This window comes from Balaenoptera acutorostrata, chromosome 14 (assembly GCF_949987535.1).
Source record: "Balaenoptera acutorostrata chromosome 14, mBalAcu1.1, whole genome shotgun sequence".
NCBI classification, from domain to species: Eukaryota; Metazoa; Chordata; class Mammalia; order Artiodactyla; family Balaenopteridae; genus Balaenoptera; species Balaenoptera acutorostrata.
The window spans coordinates 273,519-297,298 of NC_080077.1; the positions used below are offsets into that span (position 1 = coordinate 273,519).

Genomic DNA, 23,780 nt, shown 5'->3' on the forward strand with positions numbered 1-23,780 from the left:
GGCTCTGGGGCCGGTGCCGCGGGGTCCCTGTGAGGGAGCAGCCCAGCGGGAAGCAGCTGTGGAGGAGAGGTGGGGTGTCCACTCACTAGGTACGCTGGCCAGGGGGGTCCGAGTGCCTGGGGACATGCTGGATGGAGGGTTCGTGGCCAGACGTTTGACCTCGGTCGACATGGAGAGAAAACAGACGAGCAAAGGTGAGCAGAGGAGAGAGGCAGGCAGAGGGGCCGGCGCAGATGAGCTTGGCCTGAGTTGCAGCGTTCGCTGCTTCACATCAAACCTCTCCTCCAGGAAGGAGCTCTGCCCTGGAACCCGGGCACCTCAGAGTGGAGCCCGAGAGCCTCTGGTGGATGCGCTGAGCCAGGAGGCCCCGCTGGCCCACTCCTGACCGTCGCATCTCTGGGTGAGCGGGGACAAGGGCCCACGGCTGGTGTCCTGGGTTCAGACGACCGGGCAGCCCTGGGTCCACCAGATCCTGGGACCCGCGGTTTGCTCAGCACGTCAGAATCAGGTAGTTGGTGCAGCAGGTCTGTGTCTTCCCACAGCATCCGGTTTCTGACCCCTGATGTGTGTGGGGCTGCAAAGCCCCTGGCCGGGTACGGGAATATTCCTTCTTCCTGATTCATCTCAGGCCCTGGCTGTGGGAAAGCTCAGCCAGGCAGCAAAGGCGTGGAGCTGCGAAGCACTCACAGGTCTCTAGACCTAATCACACACAAACGTGGGTCTCTGACCCACAATGAAGCGGCGTGTGACGTGGACCTGACACGCCATCCGTCTGTCGCTTTGACCTCCCTCATCTCACGTTAACTCCTTGAATGTTAGGGCTTTGATTTAAAGACCATCGCCAGTGAGCTCTGTGCCCTTGTGCTGATTCACCACCCATCTCAGCTCTCATGGCCCCTCGGCCCTGTCCTCAGGGTGGGGCCCGTCTCCACCTCTCCTGCAGGGCTTTCTTGAACCCACCCAATCGACGCAACACTTCGGCGGTGAGAGTGGGCGTGCGAACTGGGGCGACTCGCTGGGGGATGGGCGTCTGTAGGGCTGTAGGGCCAGGTCTGAGCCCCACTGGAGCCAACAGGGAACAGCCGCTCTGTGGTTACATGGCCCCCCAGACGCGGTGGCAGGCCGAGGTCAGGAGAGACGCGGGCCGAGCTCCACAGGCTGGCTCCTCGTCCTCCCGAAGGGAAGAGACCGGCGTCAGAATTACTCAGGGGGTCTCGTAGCTGCAGGAAAAAATGAAAAGGATTTACACCAACAGTCATAAGTATTTCCCCCTGAAAACTGTGCTCTTGGTGGCGGTTTCTGCTGCCAGACACGCAGGGCTGGACTTGCCTCGGGGAAGGCTCTGTGGTCTCGGCGGCCAGCAGCGTGGATGGGTCCTGGGATCCCAGGACTCGGACACACGTGCCCTCCCCCTCTGCTCTCCTGTGAGGTCAGGGCGCTGCCAGCCTCAGACTGGGGAGGAGCCGTGGCTTCCGCAAAGAGGCTGTCCACACACTTCGTCCCGCACGTCCAGATGCCACGCTCCCACTGCCCTGGGGGTTTGCAAACATCCCCACTCCCCCAGCTCAGCTGTGTGATGGCCGGCCAGGCGTTCGCGTCTCTGCTCCTCAGAAACACTCACAACGTCACTCAGAGCTCAAGGCTCCGCTGGGAAAACGTGTCTGCGAACTGCGTGTGCAGTTCATCTCAGACACGCACCATCTTACTGCTGATAAAAGAGTTTTGACTCCTCGGCTGATTTGCAGGCCCATCAACAGTGGGGACCCCAGGCAGGCCTGCCTCGGCCCTGCACTAGGATTTCAATTTTGAGGAGGACTTGCCTGAGGCCAGTCTGCGGAAGCCTGTGCGGGACATCAATTAGCCCCGCAGAAGCCGATTTAGTGAGTTGGCTTTTCAGAAGTGCTTCATCTGTGCGCAAAGCCTCCCGTCCACCCCCGGCGGCCCCGAAGCCTACGCGGCAGGTGCAGGGTCCCGTCTGGAGCTGAGATAGGATCTTGGCACCGGGAGCGCCTTGCTTTCCAGAATCCGCAGAGGCACACCCGTGCACGTGCTCGCACAGTGCCCAGCACAAAGCCGGGGGACTCCGCACACCCCCAGCCATTGTTCCTGCCGCCGCCAGGGACCACCGGCTACAGGGCTCAAGTTACGTCCTCGTGTGGGGTGACTTCGCGTCAGATGCCACTCACGCCCAAGATCACGTGCCTCCCTGCTGGCTCCTGTGCCCTGGGTGCTTTAGCCACCGGAGCCCGTGAGGGGCCTCGCCCTCTGTCCCCCCGCTGCCCAGAGAAGGGGGCAGGTGCCGGCGCATCTCACCTCTCGCCACGGCAACGAGCAGCCCGGCACGGCTTTGCCGCTGCTGCCCTCGGCCTCCGAGAGCTTCCAGAACAAACTGGCAGAAGCGCGAGCAGGGCCCACGTTTCTAAAGAGCCGCAGCCAGGTATTCAGCTCCTGACCAGAACTCGCTGGGCAATGGGCAAGGTCAAGTGGAACTTCTTCTGTGTCTAGTTTCAAACCCTTCCCCGCTGTGAGAGCGCTGACGTGGCGCGATGTGAAAGTGCAGAAAACTATTCCCGCGGGTGAGCGGCGTGGCGACTGTGAGAACGCAGCGGCCCTAGTTCCTGCGTGTCTGCGGCGCAGACCCAGCAACTCAAGACGCCACTAAAAGGGGATTTTCCTGCTTTTCTCTTTTTCAGCCCCTCTGGACTAGGAGTCTTGAAAAGCAAACGGTCCTCTTCCTGCAGGATTTCCAGCTCCTCCCTGACTGGGGTAAACGCTTCAGATCTGAGCCTGTTTGTGAGAATTCGAGGCCGTGTCAGGGCCGTTCCGGCTGAGCCTGGTTCCTGCGGCTCCTGTGACTTCTCTGTCCTCAGCCAGGAGGCGAGGGGTCTGAGTGAGCAAACGGCCCAAGAGAACTATGTAAATGTTACACACACACACACAGACACACAACACACGTGTATGCATGTACACACAACACACAGATACATGCATGCACACAACACACGTGTATGCACACACAACACACAGATACATGCATGCACACACAAACACACACGTATGCACATGCACACAACAGAGAGATACGTGCGTGCCCATACACACGGCCATACAACACACAGATACATGTATGCGCATACACACATACAACACACAAACTCACAGATACATACATACACATACACATACATAGACATGCACACACACATACACACAAGTATATAAATAAACAATTTCCAAAGAATTTACCCAGCAAAGCTCACTGCCCCTGACCAGTCTTTCTTCCGGGTGAGTCATCAGACGCCCAGGGATGCACGTGGCCTCCTCACATCACAGGCGCGAGGGTGGACGCTAAAAGGCCTTCCTAGAGGAGCTCATTACCAGCATCTGGCACTTCGTGTTGTGATGTCACAGCTGTGGCGTGGGCACCAGAGGAGAAATGCAAGGACCAGGAGGAGGGGGGTTGCTGCCATTTCCTTCCCTACTTCAACTGTCGAGGCTCCGTGACCAGACACTTTTATTTGCTTTTATTTTTTTCCTGAAGAAGCATGGCAACGAGTGTTTGCTATGAACTCTGTCTCCGCCTCTTGGGAGGGGTGCATTTTCCCCACACGGAGAGGGTGGCTTCATGACATTTCTCTCTGTACAGCGTGGCCGGCACGCTGTGCAAACCCCGCTGCGAGGTGGTGGATCAGACAGGCCCACGTAGGCAGTGGCCAAGGCTGATGTGCTCCAGGTGGGGGCCCCTGGGGGACAGAGGGGCAGGACGGCTCCAAGTCAGAGGTCTCCCTGGGCAGAGGCGAGGGCGAGGGTCAGATAACGGCAGGGCGTGTTCCTGCAGAATGCCGGCCGGCTCGAGCCCTTGTGGTGCACCCATTTCAGAAAAAGCAAACTTTCCCTCAACAGCTTTGTTCTTCCCACTCTTGAGTGTGAGGCGACTTTGGCCCCTGAGCTCTTGGCGAGTGCCTGACATCAACATGTTGCAAACAAACGAGGGAACGCGCCAGGAGAAGGGGGCGCAGCACAGGGGGAGCCTCGCGGGGGGTCCCGCCTGGCGTGCGGGGCAGTGCAGATGCGGGTCGGGCGCAGGGCTGCCTCATCCTTCCTGCCCGTCTCTCGTCCTCATTTGTCTGACCGCCTCCTCGCACCGTCCGCTCCTGTTTTTCCCTCCCCTTTGCACAGGTTTTCTTGGCTCTCGCCCTCGGAGACCTCGTCTTCCAACTTCTCTGGGCCGTGCTCTTCGGGTGGCGCCGAATTCACGTGCCCGTCTGCACGCCTCCCCAGACGGTCGGCGCCGTGTGTGAGAGTGGCACACGTGTGCACACAGATGCGCGTGAGGACACTTTGCCACGGTCCTTTCTGTCCCCTCTCTGTCCCGGGCCAGGGCGGACGTGGGAGTGAACTTGTGCCAGACCCTCCCTGGGGCCCTGCCCCAGGCCCCGGGCTCCTGACAAGAGAGGGCAGCAGCCACATGGGCAGCAGCTCGCCCAGCGGCCAGACGGCCGCGCTCCCTCGGGCAGCGCCAGGAAACCGGCCCAGCACCCTCCGGGGACGAAGCAGGAGTGGAAGCGACACGGCACCCTGGGTGTCCCCCTGCCCTCTGTGCTGCCGCTGGACCACCGGCCCTGCCAGTGGATTGGGGTGTAACCCAGCCCCAGGAAGGGCCTTGCATGGCTCTCCCGCACTGGGGAGTGGGCCCAAACCAAGTGCACTGCAGCCCCGGGAGGAGAGCTATGGGGTAACAAAGAGACAATTAGTGGTGATGTTTATGCATGAACAGGCGGCCGGCCCCGTGACCTGCTGCCATTTCGCTGAGAAAGCCCAGATGATTCCCCTGCTGGTTACATCATAGGAATCTGAGAAGGAGAAACCTGTTGGATCCTGGACTTTCTCTCCCTGATGAATGTGGAGCGACACTGAATGTGAATAAAAACAACAGCAGTTCTTGCAGAGGAAGGAGGCGCTTCAGAGCTTTTGCAGAAAAAGACCCTCGATTCCAATCCTCTCGCCACCTTGTCATCGGAGGTCGCGAGCACATTCCCCAGTTCTTCCCACCATTTCCCCCATCACTACAAACCCCAACTGAGGGGCCTCCCTGGCGGTGCAGTGATTAGGACTCCATGCTTCCAACGCAGGGGGCACAGGTTTGATCCCTGGTCAGGGAACGAAGATCCCACATGCTGCGCAGCCAAAAAAATCATAAAATAAAATAAAATAAAAATTCCACTTGAACTTTTTAAAAAAGTTTTTGGTGTAAAAATCTGCTTGACGTGGGCTTCCCTGGTGTCGCAGTGGTTGAGAATCTGCCTGCTAATGCAGGGGACACGGGTTCGAGCCCTGGCCTGGGAAGATCCCACATGCCGCAGAGCGGCTGGGCCCGTGAGCCACAACTGCTGAGCCTGCGCGTCTGGAGCCTGTGCTCCGCAACGAGAGAGGCCCGCGCATCGCGATGAAGAGTGGCCCCCGCTTGCCACAACTGGAGAAAGCCCTCGCACAGAAACGAAGACCCAACACAGCCAAAATCAATCAATCAATCAATCAATCAAACATACGCATCTGATTCAAGATCCTCATTAAAAAAAAAAAAAAAAAATCTGCTTGACGTAAGACAAAGCAGCCTTGATTTTAGGCAGTCAGAGGGAGACCAGCATCCTGGGTTTCGGGGGCTGAGGCTTTTCCCAGGACATGGGACTTCCAGTGCTAAAAGCAGGACAGTCCTGGGCAAATCAGGACGGTTGGTGACCACAGATGCGGACGTAGTTCTATTCTACCTGAGAGTTGGGTGGGAAACAACAAGACAGGATGCACTGCACACTCTGGGGCAGTGATGTTAGGCCTGTACCGAGGACCTTTAGAGAAGGTGCCCCTTACAAGTTGAAAAAAAATGAAGCCCCCTTTTGGGATGTTCTTGAAAAACAGACTGCGTGCTGAACGATGAAAGCAGTGGAACCCAGTACCCAGCACCAGTGGGCATGCGGTCAGAGAAAGGAACTGTGCCCAAGTGATCCCAGGGCCCAGGTGTTGAATGCGGCAACTCCATCTTTCATGAATTTACCAAGCACGTCTTAGGCTTACTTGTATTTTTACCTGTAGCGATTAAAGACTGCAAAGGTGTTTAGTGTCATGCAGGAGTCTCTTGGAAGAGCTGCCCCTCCAAGCCCTTTGCTCGAGCCCCATGGAGAGCGGGGCTGGGGCTCGTGGGGGTGCTGCGGACGCCAGGAGCAGGGCAGGTCCAAGCTGGTTTAGGGCTTAGAAGCAAGGCATACGAGACGATCGTGACTCATCCCGCGGTGTTACTGCCGATGGGCGCTGGCTGCTCCTTTGACAACACCCCAGGGGCTCAGCGCCGGGAGGGGAGCAAAGAGTACCGGATGGGCAGGACTCCAGGTGGCCGGCCTGCGACCTGGGCAGGCCAGGAACACTTCTCGTTTCCTCACGCGCAAAAAGAGGGTGCTGGCCCCAGTGGTCCGAAAAATCCTGCATTTCTAATGGGGGTTTGACAGGAGCCACCCATAGATATTTATCATGTGCCGATCCTGGGCCTGACTTTCTGGTAAATGGTGCTGGTTGGGAGAAATCTGATCTAGGACAGTTCTAGGAGACCCACCCCCTATTTGTAAAGAAATGATGAGACTAAAATAAAACTGTTTATAAAGTCCATTCACTTAAGGAGACAAAAATCTGTGTACAAGATCCATTTAACCTCAGCGGTGTTCTCCGTGGGGTGAACCCAGGGTGCCGGAGGGAGTGAGCACAGGCCGAGGGCCCCCGGCCCCGAGCGGCCTGGCTCCGGACGGCTCGCCAGGAAGGCTCGGCTGGGCTGGCTTCTCACCAGGAGCCGAGTGCAGAGCGCACCGGGCCTCCTGCGAGCCAGGTGAGCGCCGTCGCAGGTGAGCGCCGTCCATGAGCCTGAAGGGAGGGTGCGGCTTGCGCGCTAAGGACCTGCTCAGGGTAACGTCTCTTTTTTTAGCTGCCAGTTCGTTCTGAACGAGTTGATTTGGGAGCTTGTTCTTTTGCATGGCTAGGTTGCTTCATGTAATCTTGAGCCCCGCCCAGCAGATAACATTCCTGAGGCCACCGGCATTCCTCGGCCTCTAGGCCCAAACACCTGGAGGAGAAGAGCTCCAGACGGTGGACACTCCCCCGCACCACAAATCAGTGTCCGCGTCCACCCCAGCACCTGTGGACCATCTCTCTTCAGAAGCCTGGTGTGCAGGAAACTCATTACCCCTTGTCTGACGTCCAGAGAGGGCTGCCACTGGCCTCCTGGGTGTGGGGTGTGTGGTCCAGGACCTCCCCTGCCCTGAGTCACCACCTCCAAGCCTCCACCGGGGAGCAGACGGGACTTGTGTGAGCCCACGGGCCATGGGCTCAGGCCGTGACAGGCCAGGTGAGAGGGTGAATTCCTAAGCCAGTACCTTCGAGGAGAACACCCCGCCTTCAGCACGGCAGGAATTTGGGGCTGCGGGCGAGGGCCAGGAATGCAGGGCAGAGGGCAGCAGGCAGGATCTGAGGCGGGCTGGACGCCTACCCAGAAGCAGGCGCGGGCCTGTGTGAGCCCCGCGCTGGCACCGGAGGGTGGGGCGGTCGGCGCAGTGACCCGAGAGACAAGCGTTGGCCTGCCCGTCCTTGTGCCGGGCGACAGTCGGGGCAGAGCCGCCCAGGGTCCCTCTGCGTGGAGGCCTTTTCTGAGCGGGGGCAGCTGGCGGGAGGCCCAGAGCTGGGGGCGGGGAAGCTCTGCCGTTCCCATGCCCCACGCCATGCAGGGCAGCCCGAGAGAGGCCCTGGGAGGACGAGTGGCCCACTGCTGACCCGACCCCTTGCACGGGCTGCAGATGCCGGGCCCTCCCCCATCAGAAACCTCAAAGAGGACACAGGACACTGGCTGCATTGGAAAAAGACAAGTAGGTCAACATCACTCCACCTGAAGCCCGCCTTCCCCTCTTACCTGGGTCCCTAAAGTACCATGGACTCCAGGTTCTGCCCTGGCCTCAGGGAGGGCATGGGCGGGTCAGCAGTGGCAGGTCCCTCGTCCTGGGGCACCTCACCCTCTGTGCCACGGCCCACCCCATCTCTAGACGGACTACGCGGAGTCCTCACAGCCTTCCTCCTGGGGCGCCTCCCAGAAATGGTGGTAGCAGCAAAGGCTTGAGCAGGTGTGCAAGTGCCGACCCAAGACTGGGACCACGAGACCCCAACTGGGAGGGAGGGTCTGCAATGCCCCGCCTTTGTCCACTTTATCCAGATGGGGGCATCCCCCTCCGGGGACGGCGTGAGAGGTCAGGTGGGCCCGTCCGCCGTGGGCACAGGGACAGTTCGAGGTGGTGAAGGTGTGAGGAACGTCACCTGGCGTTACCTGCTGGTGGCAGAGGCTGGGGCCGGGTGGCAGCCGTCTCGGAAGGGCTGGTAAGGACGCAGGCAAAGCGCCTCGAAGGACCCCAGCACGGCTCCATTAGGTACAGTTTCTGCTCCAGAACATTAATCCGTTTTAATTAGGGGCCCACAGTCCGAAGGGATTCCACAGGGAGGTCCGGGCAGGTGGGGCACAGGCAGGTGGCTGGGCTGGGCGGTGGGAGGGGTGGCAGGAGGAGGGGAAGGGCAGCCGTGGTGCCGGGAGCCCCTCAGGTTCCAGTCCTCGTGCACCCGCGGTGGCGCCGGCAGCTGGGGGGTCCCTGCCCCCGGGGCTCAGAGCTGTGTTTGCAGCGAGCCCAGCCCACTGCGGCCCCTCACTTGTGAGTCTGTGTTGATACAGAGACGAGGGTGGGTCAGGAGGGCCTCAGCCTCTCTCCTGTGCCTTCGGGGGCCCTGCCCGGTGAGCTCAGAGCCAGAGGGGCCCAGGGGGTCTGGAGATCGCGTTTCAGAGTCAGCCCAAGCACTGTTTCTCACGTCCCCACCGTCCCTGCTCTTCTAACAAGCGTTCAGGCTGCCGGCTGGGGCCTCTGCTCACAGAGCCCTGGGCTGGACGGTCCAACAAACCCATCACGTGCTGCTCTGCAGGGTGTGACTGGCGAGTTTCAGGTGTAGACCCTGCCTGGCGGTCCTGGGCTGCATCCTCCTCCGGAGCGCCGCCCACCCACTGGACTCCTTTCTGTTCCTGACCTGCAAGTCCAAATGCTACGATTCTCAAAGTTGTGTTTTTCTGATAACCTACGGAGAACGCTTACAAGTGAGGAGATGATGATACAGATTATTATACGTGAGGAATCTGTTTTTTTTTTTTTTAATTTTTTTAATGCTATTCTTGTCTGCTTACATTCGTTTTATGTATGTATGTATGTATGTATGTATGGCTGTGTTGGGTCTTCGTTTCTGTGCGAGGGCTTTCTCCAGTTCCGGTGAGCGGGGGCCACTCTTCATCGCGGTGCGCGGGCCTCTCACTATCGCGGCCTCTCTTGTTGCGGAGCACAGGCTCCAGACGCGCAGGCTCAGTAATTGTGGCTCACGGGCCGAGTTGCTCCGCGGCATGTGGGATCCTCCCAGACCAGGGCTCGAACCCGCGTGCCCTGCATTGGCAGGCAGATTCTCAACCACTGTGCCACCAGGGAAGCCCCGAGGAATCTGTTTTTGAAACAAAATAACAAATCCCGCGTGTGAGCTCAGGACTGGGCTCCTCCCCATCCAGCGTCCTTGGACTTCTTGACACTGAACATCCCGCTGTCTCCTGCCTCCGTGACATCCCTTCTGTCTCCCAGGGTCCAGCCTTTCGACCCTCTGCCAGACTGGATTGCTGTGTCCTCCTCACCGGTGGCCCCCAGCCTGGCCGCTTCCCACCTGCCCCTCCCTTACGTGGCTGTGTCTCCAGGCTTCCCTCCTTTTGGGAGACCACGTACAACCGCCATGGTGATGTCCCCAGGGACGTCTCACCTGCACCTCTTTCTTGAGCGTGTGCCGCTCGGAGGGCATTTTCACCTGTGTTGCCCCAGACCCAACTGGTCTGAAGCCAAGATAAGCCTCGTTCCGTCCCAAGCAGTGAGTTTCCAACCAATAGAGCCACCATTGCCTCCATCCCCTGGGCCGCAAGGCCTTTATCGACAAGTGTTTATTCAGTACTTAACCCTGCAAGCCGCTGCTGTGCAGCAGGCAGCAAACCCAGACACAGCCTCCGCCGAATGGCGGTTATACTCTACTGGGAGAGGCAGACACTCGTCAAATAATTACTTAACAATATGCAAAGTAAACTGTGGGAAATGCTCCAAAAGAGAGGCTCATGACCCTGCGATGACCCTGCTATGACCCTGCTAGGAGGCCAGTGAAGGCTTCCCCATGGAAGTGAGGCTGGAGCTGAGTGAAGGGTGAGGCCTGACCAGGCAGCAGGAGCTGAGAGCATCCCGGCGGCGGTGCACGCCCAGCAGAGGAAGGTAGGGCAGAGGATTCTGGAGGGGGCGTGTGAACGAAGGTCGGGGGGAGAGGTAGGAGCTGGGACCACACTGACACTCAACAGTCTGGCTGCAGAGAGGGCCCCGTTTGTGGCATGCTAGGTGCAGCCTGGAACCAGGCTCTGCCGTGGTCCAGGCTCTGCCGAGGTGCCAGGCTCTGCCGTGGTCCAGGCTCTGCTGAGGCGCCAGGCTGCTTACATCCACCTCCGGTGTGTGCACTGACTCATTAAGTTCATCTGTCCTTCAGTCGAGATGCTCTTGGTCGGGCCCTTTCCCAACGTGGAGCCGTGTGGTCAGTCGTGTGGGCAGAGCCATGCTGCAGGACCAGCTCACCTGCTCTGTTTATTGGCCTGGAGACTTTGGGCACACAGGCGCCAAGCCGCAGGCCTCAACAGCAGTAGAGGCAATATTGTTGACTTGTTGTGAGGTCGAAGGTCACAGCTCACATGAGCTCGGGGCGGTGATGGAGGCTCAGTGTCTGAGGGACGGTGGTGGCTCGTACAAAGAGAGACTGGGCTTGTGTCTTGTCTTAGCTTTGCAAAGTAAATTTCACATTGATTTTAAAAGGTTGGCACAGTCAGAAGCCCCTGAGGTGGGGGACAGAGGACACAGTCGTGGGAGGGCCGGAGGGCCACAGGGGAGGAGACGCCCCCGAGAGCCTGTGAGTTCTATCCCCAGCACCTCCCCGAGGGCCCTCCTGCCCGGACTGGGCTGCCTGCTTCCAGCGTGCACGCCCTCGGCACAGGCCCGTCCAGTGTCCAGCAAGTGCCAGGACCTGTCCGTCACAGCAGCCCCGGGGCCGCTGTCACTCTGCTTCCAGGAACCGCTGGTTGTGCGACTGCAAACTGTGGTGTCGGCGAGCTGGCGTCTTCAGGAAGGCGAGCGGACAACGCGTGCTGCCAGCCGCCCGCTGCCCGGGCCTGCGAGGAGGCGGGCGTGGTAACGGGCGTCTGATGCTCGCCCCGGGCTCAGTGGTCCTGTGTGCCCTGTTCAGGGGTGCCGGGGCCCTGGCTGTCGCAGCAAAAAGCCCTCGAGCTGAAACAACACAGCTGGCATCACAGCTGTCCACCTCTCCCCAAGCAGCCCCCCAGATCGCTGCTGGAGCTGTGGAAAAGTGTGGGCCTCGGGAGGTTCCCCTCACGCCCCCCCGGACCCTGCTCAGGGAGCCCGAGGGAGCCGTGGTAAGGCGTCCCCGTCAGCCTGCAGGAACGCGACCTGCCCTGAGCCTCCCCAGCCAGAGGGGTTTCCACACGGCCCCCCCTCCCTGCCCACACGCCGCCCACCACTAGTTCCCTAAGAGGGAGGGCCTCGCACCCACTTGCTTCAAAGGCCGGACGTTCTAAGGGAGCCTGCCGGCACCCGCTCGTCCTTAGGGGCCACAGGCCACTGCAGGCCCCTTGCAGACAGCGCTCGTTCAGTCTGCACGGCAGCTCCACGAAGGAGGGACCAGTACATCCATCTGGAGAGGAGTAACCAAGGCTCGAAGAGGCTAAGTAAATCCTCCCAGTCACCCAGCTTGTGTGTAGCAGATCTGGGATTCAAACCCACATGGTCTGGCCCTAGAACCCCAGCACTGAGCCCTCCATGGTCCTCGTGGACCCAGAGTCCATTCTAAACATCAGCCCCGAGCTCTTTCCCTAAGATTACAGGCTTCAAGATTTCGTGAGGGCAAGAACATTTCAGTTCAAAGCACTTTCTTCGGCACTGAGCCTTCTGGTGGAATGGAGATGACTACAAACCTGAAACAAAGCAATGGCAGGGCAGGTGACTGAGCCAGCGGCTAGAGGACACAGCTCTGCTCCGTGTCCTGCACCCCTGGGCAGAATTGTCCCTGTGCCCCCACCCACACCGGGCACCCAGGACACCTTGGCGTCCTTGGCGAGTGGGTCACACACTTGGCACTTTCCTGCTCAGGCGCAAATCTACCCTTAGGCGCTAACACAGACCTGCGCAGCGACCGAACCCTGAGGCCAGGACGCTGCAGGCCCTGTCGTGAGGAGAGGCTCTCACACAGGATTCGAAGGGCCATCCGATGCATGGGGTCTCTGGGGGGCACAAGGTCAGGACTCTCCCCAGGGTCCAGGCTCTTCACATCCACGACCCCGTGAGGTGTGTGCAGGAGCTCAGCCCCTTCCCTGCATCACAGGGACCAGCCCTCGCCTGCCCTCTGGGGATCCGATGCCTGGAGTGGTCAGGTCGCTAGCGCTGGCCCCTCTCTCAATTTTCCCCAAACGTTAACGAAATCCCGCATCTCCAGGGGAGAGACTGAATTTCAGTGTTTCCACATTCCTACCATGAACAAAAGCCAAAGGAAACCCAGATGGTGGATGATGTGGGTTTATTTTGCTTTGTTTTCATTGTGGCCCAAGATTCTCTGGAAAAAGTGATCTGTCTGATTCCGATGTTGGTAACAACTGAGCTCCTGTTACAGAAGCGAGGACCAGATCTGCCACCAGGGACCGGCGTGTGGGCCAGACATCCCCGGGGGAAGGGCACACACGGGGAAAGCTGAACCCTCCCCTGCCCCGACACAAGAGAGGGAGGCCGGCAGATGAAACTGGAGAACGGGGTCTGGGAAGGAGACCGGGAGCTACCTCTATAGAGTCTACCTGAAAATATGTAGGTCAGGAACGCTAGTCTCCTGGCCCCGGAGGGAATCAAGGGGAGACTTAGGGAGCAGGATGCATTAGGGGTTATCTGAGTCCATCTCCCAATTCCAAGCTCTCCCAGGAGAGCCGCTGCTCCCAGGAAGGGGGACTTGCCAACCTGTCTCATTAGCTGAGAGCTCGGCCACACAAAAAAGCCAAATAAATAGGCAGTGACTTTCCTTGGTTGAAATTTTTAAAATCCCAGATGAGTTTGTGTCTCAGAGCTGCCAGGTCACCAATTCTGACTCCACTGCCGGATGTTTACAGCCTGAGATGAGGATCTTCTCAACATCACAATTCACTTTCCTTGTTGTAGAATCAGGCTGCTGCCAGCAGCGGTCCCAGAGCCAGCTCACAGGGCTGTGCTGCGTGACACGTGGCCTCCGCCACAGCGTGCGTGCTCGCAGGATGCGCTCCCGCTGGGTGCCCGCCGCCTCCCCAGTCTGTGAGCGCCCCCCACCCCCCGTGAGCCCAGCCCGGGCCTCAGCGCCCCGCAGGCAGCCTGCGCTCTGCCCCTTGCACTGTGCCCCGCGAGGCCACTCAGCTCAGGGCTCCCCGGGCAGCCCCAGGACAGGGGACGGGGTTTTCCTCTTGACCTGGGAGCAGGAAGGCAGGATGGGGAGCGCTGCCGTCCCATCAGCTTATCTCCAAAATCATAAAACCCACAGCAAGTGCCATTAGCCACTCGTGCAGAGGCCATGCGAACAGCATCGCTGCAGCCCTTCAACTGCCTCCCGTGCACGTGCCTGTAAGGGCGAAGGAGGCACTGGGCTCCCAACGTGGTGTTCTTCCCCTGCTCATGCCTGAGGCTGGCTTTGTCCAGTAGAAATTTCTAGACAGTCCAACGCAGTAGCCACTGGTCGCATGTGACACTGGGCATTTGAACTGTGGCTGGTGAGGATGAAGAACTGATTTTTTAAATCTTATTTAATTTTAATGAATTCAAATGTGAACCCATATATGGCTAGTGGCTACCATCTGGGCTGACGCAAGTCTGCACAGCCGAGCCAAGTGGAATTTAAAGTTGATTTTGTCTTGCCCTGAGCTGGTGGAAAGAGCCATAGTTTAAACCATCTCCCCGGTCTCTTTTTTTGGTCTAAGAGACGGTTTTGCCCTTGTTCTGTTTGAGGATGTCTGCCTGCAGGTGCTTCATCCGTCTTCACAAGTGGGACAGGGCTCTTCTGAACTGGGGGCCTCCTGGCTTCGGGAGGCTCAGGCGGAGGCCGCACTTCCCGGCGCTGCAGGAGGAGATTTGGCGACACTGTAGCGTGTTTTAGAGAGATGCTGGCGAAGGAGACCACGCTCGGGTCAAAGAGGGTTTTGAAGGTGTGGGGCGAGAAGCTGCAGAGCCCAGGGTGAGATGAGGTAAAGGATGCCTCCAGGACCAGGCGTCTTCCTTGTCCGTAGCTCGGGAGAGGGCAGGTTGAGGTGAGCGGGCAGGGGTGGCTGAAGACGGGGTCGCAGAGTGGTCTGGGCTGAAACCAGGAAAGGAGGTGGAGGAGGTCACTGCCCTGGGCCTCGGGGGGGTGCTCAGCACACACCCCAGGCCCCCAGCCGCTCCCCCAGCAGCTTCAGGAAGGCAACGGCCATGCTCGTAACCCCTGCCGAGCAGCTTGGCTTGACCAGCCCACCCTTGGGGTCCGTGCGGCTCCTCGTGAACTGGGTCTTGGGTTGTTCCATCCTTTCGTTGGTACCATTGTCATCTGTCTCGGAGGTCACATTGGGTGAGCGTGATATTAGACTCTAGTGCACCAGGGAGAAAGTTTAAAAGTCCGTAAAGGACGTTCCCATCCGCCAGATGTGTGTTCAGCAGCGCGTTGGTTCCACTAGCCGCCCGCGTGCCTGCAGCTCCACAGCAGGCTGAGCGAGCTTCCGGCTTCTAACCCGCTGCTGCTGGGACTCTCTCTGAGGTAGTGGCTGGTCATGAGGCTCTGCCCTAGCATGAGTCCACATCGGCAGCCCAAGCCTTCCCCCGGGAGCTGGCATCTGCTCTGTGCTTTGCCTTCTGGGGCACGGATGCCAGGAAAACAGAGCAGTTACCACCACGGCAGCAAAACCTGACTGAGGCTTTCTCCAAGTTTGCAGAAATACAGTTAGGTAATCAGCACCGTGACCAGCCTGTGTGACATGGCCCCAGGAGAGTGTGAAGGTTGTGAACAAAAAGATTCCCACACTCCTGTCTCGTGTTCAGATCAGCCTGCATCCGACGGTGCATGCGGGATCAGTGTTGGTAGGCAAGACAGGGCCACTGAGGGTCTTTGCACGTGTGTTACGGGTCGGGCACATCTACGGGAAGATGACGGCCCCTTCCTCAGCTTCCATTCATGTGGTACATTTTCCTGTTGAAAACAGGGGAATGATACGTGTCTTGGAAACTTCTGGCAAAGGTAGACTTTTGAATGAATTTTTATTTTGCTTAATGATTATAGGTTCATTTAGCTTTTGATTTCATCTTGGTTTAATTTTTGACAATCTATATTGATAAAATTACTATTAATTTTATAGAGGTTTTAAAATTTATCAATACACCGTTGTTCATAGGATTCTCTTGTAATTTGGAAAGTGTCTTCTATATTGTAATTATCCTCCCCTTTTCATTCCAAGTATGTAATCTGTGTCTTTTTTTCTTGGCCTAGTCTTGCTAGGCTCTTATCTATAGTTCTGCGAAGAACAACTTAATGTCTTTCTTGTCTTACAGATCACTTATTTTCAATTTTGTTACTTTATGTTCTTTAATATTTCCTTCTTTCTACTTTCCTTAGGTTCACTCTATTCTCTTTCTATCTTCTTAAATCAAAAACATAACTAGAAAAAAACAAAAAAACAAAAAAAAAAACGTAACTAGTTCCTTTTAGCCTTTGTCTTTCTGATGAATTTATTTATAGAAATTTATTCAGTATGTCTCTCCTTTTCTCCCAAATAACAAGTTGTAATTATCACTGATCCCTCCTTCCAAATTGTTATTATTTGGGTATTTATTTTTTTGAAACAAAAAAGCTATTTTATAAAATAGTTTTTAAAAACATAAATAAATGACTTAACAATCAATCTCCTGCGCTTAGTTGTTTCTTATATCCTGTGTGTTCCCTCTAAGTTTAGTTATCATTTGGCTGAAGAACTCCTTTAACTTCTTTTTAGTGAGGATCTGTGGTTGCTCAGTTCCTTGTCTTTGAAGGTCTAAAATGTCTTTATTTTGCCCTGATTCTTAAGCGATAGGTATAAATCTTTCAGCCGACAGATATTTTCTCTAAGCATGTTTTAGATGTTATTCCATTACCATTTCTCATTTATTCTGGCTGATGAGAAATCTGGTATAAGTAGTTCCTCTGTGGTAATATGCCTTTCTCTTTGGAAGATTTTAAGATGTTCTTTTTGCCTTTGATGTTATAGTGACCTTATATTGTGTTTCGGTGTGGATTATCACTAATTACCCTGTTCAGTGTATGAAGTGCACATTTGTTCCGAGGACAAATATCTTTCTTCTGTTCTAGAAGATTCTTTTCAAATGCTGTCTCTCTGTTACTCTTATTCCTTTTTTCCTTTTAGAATGTCTATGAGACATTAAAATTTGTCCTTATTTTTGAATTGTTCTTTTATATAAAAGACTGTCACTCAATGTTGAGTTTTGGGTGAATGCTTCAATGATATCTTCCAAATATCAAATATTCTCTTTGACTGCATTCAAATTAGAGTTTTATTTCGTCTAGTGACTTTTTCAAAGATTGCATTTTTGAGTTATTAATTTTGATTTTTTTCTTGTTTGACTAAATTTCACCATTAAGTAGATTTTTCAGTCTACTGAAAATCTACTGAATCCCCTGAATTCATACAGACTTGAGAATGTATGACCTTGCTGGGGCTAAGCCTATGGCATTAAACTTCACACTTTATTTCCCTCAGAATTTTGAGGCATTGCTCCACTGTGTGCTGCACTATTTCTTTTACTAAAACTTTCCTTGCGGGTTTTTTCTGTGTGTGTGGTAAGAACACTTAACATGAGATCTATCCTCTTAACATATCTGAAAGTGCACAGACTACATTATTAACTTAGGTACTATGTTTAGAGCAGATCCCTAGAACATATTCATCTTGCATGACAGAGATGTGATACCCATTGAGCAACAGCAAGAAAAATATTCTTCTAAGGGTGGAAGGATTTTACTGCACCTGGATGGTGTTATTTCAGTGAAAGAATGTGTTCACTTCATGTGCTGTATTTAATGTTCTCTGTAAAAGAACAGGTGCAAAAGATGTTTCTAAGAATACTAGTTGTACATATGAGTGAATACAGTGTTATTTCACTAAAAGACTGTGTTTTCAGAGGATTCTGGGAAGATGGCAGAGTAGGACACAGCAGAAATCTTCTGTCTTCCCACCCGGATAACAGTGGCACTGGCAGAGTCTGTCTGATGTAACCATCTTGGAACTCTGGGGTCTGTTGAAAGCTTGGATTGTAAATTGTGGTCCATTTTGGTCAATGTCAGCTCTTACCACAGGAGCAGACACCTACCAGCCACCCTCAGCCCCTGGCAGACAGCTATGCGCATAGACTGTGGGAGCTGGGGTGGGCAAAAAGGATCCTGTCCTACAAATACTGGGATTTGTGCTCTGATCACTGATTACTGCTTCTGGTCACAGAGGTGCAGACAAGGAGGAGCACAGTTATGGTCGTAGCACCTCCCCCATTATTGCAACCCCTCCCCCTCAGGCTGAAGTGACTGCCAGGGGATTTAAAAGGCCCACTCCTGTTTTCCCCCTTTATTTTTTGCTTTTCCCTCTTTTGGGAGCCTGACATTAGAAGACTAGGACATTAAAAAATGATTGCATATACAGGGAAAAATAGCAAGTGCCCATAAATGCCTGAGGAAAGGTTCAGAAGAAACATAAGAAGGCATTTAGTTTATGCCTTAGGCTGGTCCTTAGCACAGAGACAGCATACAACAATAGGAGAAGCAAAAACAATAAACAAAAACAGTAACAAAATCCAGCAAACTTTGGGGAAAGGGGAAAGCCTGATTTCCAGAGTTACCACATTATTATTATTATTATTTTTGGCTGTGTTGGGTCTTCGTTGCTGCACGTGGGCTTTCTCCAGTTGCAGTGAGCAGGGGCTACTCTTCCTTGCTGTGTGCAGGCTTCTCATTGCGGTGGCTTCTCTTGTTACAGAGCACAGGCTCTAGGCGTGTGGACTTCAGCAGTTGTGCTGTGTGGACTCAGTAGTTGTGGCTCATGGGCTCTAGAGCGTAGGCTCAGTAGTTGTGGTGCATGGGCTTAGTTGCTCTGTGGCATGCGGGATCTTCCTGGACCAGGGCTCGAACCCGTGTCCCCTGCATTGGCAGGTGGATTCTTAACCACTGTGCCACCAGGGAAGCCCCAGAGTTACCACATTGTTAAATTGAAATGTCCAGTGTTCAATTAAAAAACAAAAGACATACAAAGAAAAAGAAAAGTATGGCCCATTCAAAGAAAAAAAATTCAGCAGAAAGTGTCCCTGAAAAAGACCTAATAGCAGATATATTAGACAAAGACTTTAAAACAACTGTTAAATATGCTCAAAGAACTAAAAAAAGATGTGGATAAAGTCAAGAAAACAATGTGTTAACAAAATGGAAATATCAATAAAGAGAGGAACAGAAAGAAAAAAGATTGAAGAAAGGCTAACAGGCCTAAGGGACTTGTGGGAGAGAGAAAGGGGCAAAGAGAAATAATGGCTAACTTCCCAAATTTGATGAAAGACATGAATATAAGCATCCAAGAAGGTCAATGAATTTCAAGTAAGATGAACTCAAAGAGACCCACACTGATACATCTTATAATGAAACTTTCAAAAGACAAAGGCAAAGCCAGAATCTAGGAAACAGCAGGAGAGAAGTGAATCATCACACACAAGGGATCCTCAGTAAGATAATCATCATATTTTCCACCAAAACTTTGGGGACCAGAGATGATGGGTAGATATATTCAAAGTGCTGAAAGCAAAAAAAAAAAAACCTGTCAGCCAAGAATCCTGTATCTGGCAAAACTGTCCTTCAAAAGTGAGGAGAAATTAAGACATTCTCAGGTAAACAAAAGCTGAGGGAGCTTGTTACCACTACACCTGCTGTGCAGGAAATGCTCAAGGGAACCCTGCAGGGTGATACAAAAGGATGCTAGACCAGACCTCAAAGCTCTATGGAGAAATAAAGGTCTCAATAAAGGTAAATATATGGGCAAGTATAAAAGCTAATACTATTGAAACAATGGCTTGTAATTGCACTTTTTGTTTTCTACAGTGATGTAAGAGACAAATATATTTAAAGAAAACCAATTATTAGTGTAAAAGCTAATATTACTATAACTTTTGTTTGTAACTCCAAAACTTATTTTTTACATAATTTAAGAGCCTAATGCATTTAAAAGAATGATTATGTTTTGGGGCACACAATGTATATAACTTCAGGTTGTTAAATGAAATCCCTGTGGTAACCACAAAGAAAATAACTCTAGCATAAACACAAAAGGAAATACAAGTGTTGGCAAGGATGTGGAGAAATTGGAACACTGGTAAATGGCTGATGGGAATATAAAATGGAACAGTCACTGTGGAGAACAGTATCGTGGTTTCTCAAAAAATTAAAAGTAGAATTATTATATGATCCAGCAATTCCACTTTTGGGTATATACTCAGAAGAATTGGAAGCAGGGTCTTGAAGAGATATTTGCACATCCATATTCACAGCAGCGTTATTTAAAACAGCATAGAAACAATCAAGTGTCCATCAGTGGATGAATGAGTAAGCAAAATGTGTTCTATACATACAATGGCAGATTATTCAGCCTTAAAAAGAAGGAAATTTTGCAATATGCTACAACATGAGTGAAGCTTGAGGACATTATTCGAAATGAAATAAGCCATTCACAGGAGGACAGATGCTATATGACTCCACTCCTATGAGATACTTAGAGCAGTCAAAATCATAGAGACAGAAAGTAGAATGGTGGTTGCCAGGGGCCAGAGGAGGGGAGAATGGGGAGTTACTGTTTAATGAGTATAGACTTACAATTTTACAAGATGCAAAAGTTTTTTTCAGAGTGAAAACTCTTTTTCAGAGTTATGGGGATATATGGTGGTGATGGTTGCACAAAAATGTGAATATATTTAATACCACTGAAATGTACATTTAAAAATGGTTAAGATGGTACACATTATGCTATGTGTACACACAAAAACACTTACCAAGAAGAAAAAGAATGTTTTTGATATACTCTGTTGCATGAAATACACTGTGTAAAGTCACATGCATAAAAGATGTTTCTAAGAGTGATAGAAAACCGAAAAAGTATACAAAAGTCTTTGCAATATATAAGTGTATTTTAAAGAATATTAGTACAATAAACACCTGGGTATCCTCCACCTAAGTTTAGAACGAGAACCTCATTAATCTGTTTGAAACCTCCGTGTGCCCCTAACCAATCGCATCGCACTTCCTTTTTCCTAGAGGCAATCATGATCCTGAATTTTTATAAAGGTTGCCTTGATTTTCTTTATAGTTTTACAACATGTGTATGTATCTATGCATCTCCACACAACACGTTGTTTAGTACTGCAGGGGTCTGGGCTTTATACAAGTGGACTCTCACTCTGAGTGTCCTTATGGGACTCGTTTCTTTTACTTAACATGAAGTTTCTGAGATGCACAGCCATGACGCATATCACTGTAGTTTACTTACCAGCTCTGCATATACCACAGTTCATGAACCCATTCTACTGGTTACAGACATTGGCTGTTTTGGTACCTTTGCTGTTCCATCGATGCTGTTCTAAACATTTCCTGCAGGCCTTCTGGAACACATGTGCGAGAGTGCCATGGACTGGATGTTTGCATCTTTAGATATTCTCTGATTTCTTTCATTAGTGTTTTGTAGGGTTCTACATACAAATCCTCTGTTTTATTAGATTTATACCTAAGAATTTCATGTTTTTTGAACAATAGTAAATGTTGTTGTATTTGACATTTGTGTCCATGTGTTCATAAGTAGCAAGAAGAAATACAATTGATTTCCATATGTTTGTCTTATATCCTGCAACTTTGTTGAAATTCTTTGTTGAACTTTTTTTTTTTTTTGTAGAGTCCTTGGAATTTTCTACATAGACAATCATGTCATCTGCAATTTCATTTTCTCTTTTCCTAACTGCATGCCTTTTATCTCCTTTTCTTACCTTATTGCCCTGGTTGGACATCCAGCACTACGTTGAATAAGAGTGGTAAGAACAGACATCTTTGCCTTGTCACCAATCTTAGTGGAAAGTATCAGTTTCTCACCATTAAATATGATGTTTGCTGTAGGAGTTCATAGACACTCTTTATCTAGTTCAGGAAGTTCCACTCTATTCCTATTTTTATGAGATATAAAAAAAATTTTAAGTGGGTGTTGAATATTTTCAAATGAATTTTCTGCATCAGCTTCTATGGTTGTGCAGTTTTTCTTCTTTAGTCTGTTAATATGGTGGATTACATGATTGATTTTAAATATTGAACCAGCCTTGCATTTCAAGTGTATATAAACCACACTTGGTTATGGTATACAATTCTTTTTATATATTATAGAGCTAACTTTATTAGCTAATATTTGTTAAGGATTTTTGCATTTATAGTCATGAGGGATATTGGTTTGTTTCCTTTTTGGCACTGTCTTTGACTGGTTTTGGTATCAGGGTAACACTGGTTTCATTAAATCAATTAGAGTGTTCCTTCCTCTTTTAATTTCTGGAAGAGATTGTATAGAATCAGTGTTAATTCTTCTTTAAACATTTGGTGGAATTTTCCAGTGAAAGCATCTGGGCCTAGAGATATCTTCCTCTGGAACTTTTAAAATTACAAACTCAATATCCTTAAGAATTAAAGGGTTACTCAAATTATCTATTTCATCTTGGGTGAGTTCTGGTAGATTGTGGTTTTGGAGGAACTAGTCTATTTTGTCTAAATTAGCAAATTTATATGTGTAGAGTTTTTCACAGTATTCTCTTATTATTCTTTTGATGTCTTCAGGGTTTGTAGTGATATCCTCTCTGATATTTTATTACAGCTATTAATAATTTGTGTCTTCTACTTTTCTTTCTTTTTCAGTCTTGCTAGCAGTTTGCCAATTTTATTGATCTTTCTATAAAAGCAACTTTTAATTTTGTTGATTTTCTCTATTGTTTTTCTGTTTTCAATTTTATTAATTTCTGCTTATTGCCTTCCTTCTGCTTACTTTGGGCTTATTTTGCTCTTCTTTTTCTAGGTTCTTGAGCTGGGAGCTTAGACTATTGATTTGAGACATTTCCTCTTTTCTAATGTATGAACTGTATGGATTTAGTGATATAAATTTCCCTCTCAATGTTGCCTTAGCCGTGCCCCACAGATTTTGACATATTGCATTTTCATTTTAGTTCATTGTAATTTTTCACTTTTACATGAATTCCTCTTTAACTCATGGATTATTTAGTAGTATGTTGCTTAGTTTCCAATTAGTGTTTGGCAATTTTCTTGTTATCTTTCTATGATTGATTTCTAGTTTGATTCCACTATGTTTGAAAACACACTCTTTATACCTTCGTTTATTTCCAATTTGTTGAGGTATTTTTTTATGACTCGGGATATGGCAAATCCTAGTGTATATTCCATAGGCACATGAAAAGTGTGTATCTTCTGCTATTGTTGGGTGGAGTGCTCTATAATTATCTGTTGAATCCTGTTGGTTGATTGTATCACTGAGTTCTCTAATTTTGCTGATTATATGCCTAGTTGTTTTATCTATTGTTGATGTTAAAGTCTCCAACTATGATTATGGATTTGTTCATTTCTTCTTTTGGTTATCAGTTTTTGCTTCATGTATTTTGGTAGTTCTGTAGTTTGGTTCATGCATATTTAGGATTGCTATGGTGGACTGACTTTTTATTATTATATAGTGTCCCTCTCTGTCTCTGGTAATTTTCTTTCTCTGAAATCTACCTTATATTAATATAACTGCTCCTGCTTTCCTTTGATTAATGTTTGCATGATATATATTTTTCCATCTTTTTGTTTTCAGTCTTCCCGTATTGTTATTTTTCAAGAGTGCTTCTTTTAAATAGCAAAGAGTTGGGTCATAGTTTTTAGTCCACTCTGCCAACCTCTGTCTTTTAATTGGTATATTTAAACCATTTACATTTAATGTAATTATTGATATATTAGGGCTTAAGTCTGACATTTTATTTTTTATTTCCTCTTTATTCTCTCTGCTTTTCATTTGTATATTTTCTTTCTCTTGCCTTCCTGTGGTTCACTTGAACATTTTTAGAATTCCATTCTGATTTACCTTTAGTGTTCATTAGTCTATCTCTTTGTACAGCTTTTTAAGTGGTTGTTCTTGGTATTACAGTATATATACCTAACATGTCACATGTTGTCCTTTTACAAGTTTGAGTGAAGATTAGAAACCTTTCCTCCTATTATGTCCCTTTAGTCTGTCCTATTTATAATACAGTGTTTTAAATATCTTTTTAATGTACATTTAGAACAATATCAGAGAGTGGTATACTTTTGCTGTAATTGTCAAACATAATTTAGAAAACTCAAGAAGAGCCTACTGTATAAACTTTACTGTATTTTTACTTACTGTGTTCTTCCTTTCTTGCTGATGTTCTCAAATTCCTTCTTTCATCATTTCCATTCTGTTTAGAGAAATTACTTTAGTCATTATTTTAGGATAGGTCTACTTCTCTTAGTTTTTCTTCATCTGAGAATGCTTTGATTTC

At 50.5% G+C, this 23,780-nt stretch overlaps 1 long non-coding RNA gene across 1 annotated transcript in view; it reads left to right on the forward strand.

The window, feature by feature from the left end:
• LOC130704749 (uncharacterized) overlaps positions 1 to 23,780 on the forward strand; it is a 34,906-nt gene that overhangs the window by 4,085 nt on the left and 7,041 nt on the right. The gene's annotated exons all lie outside the window — the stretch shown is intronic.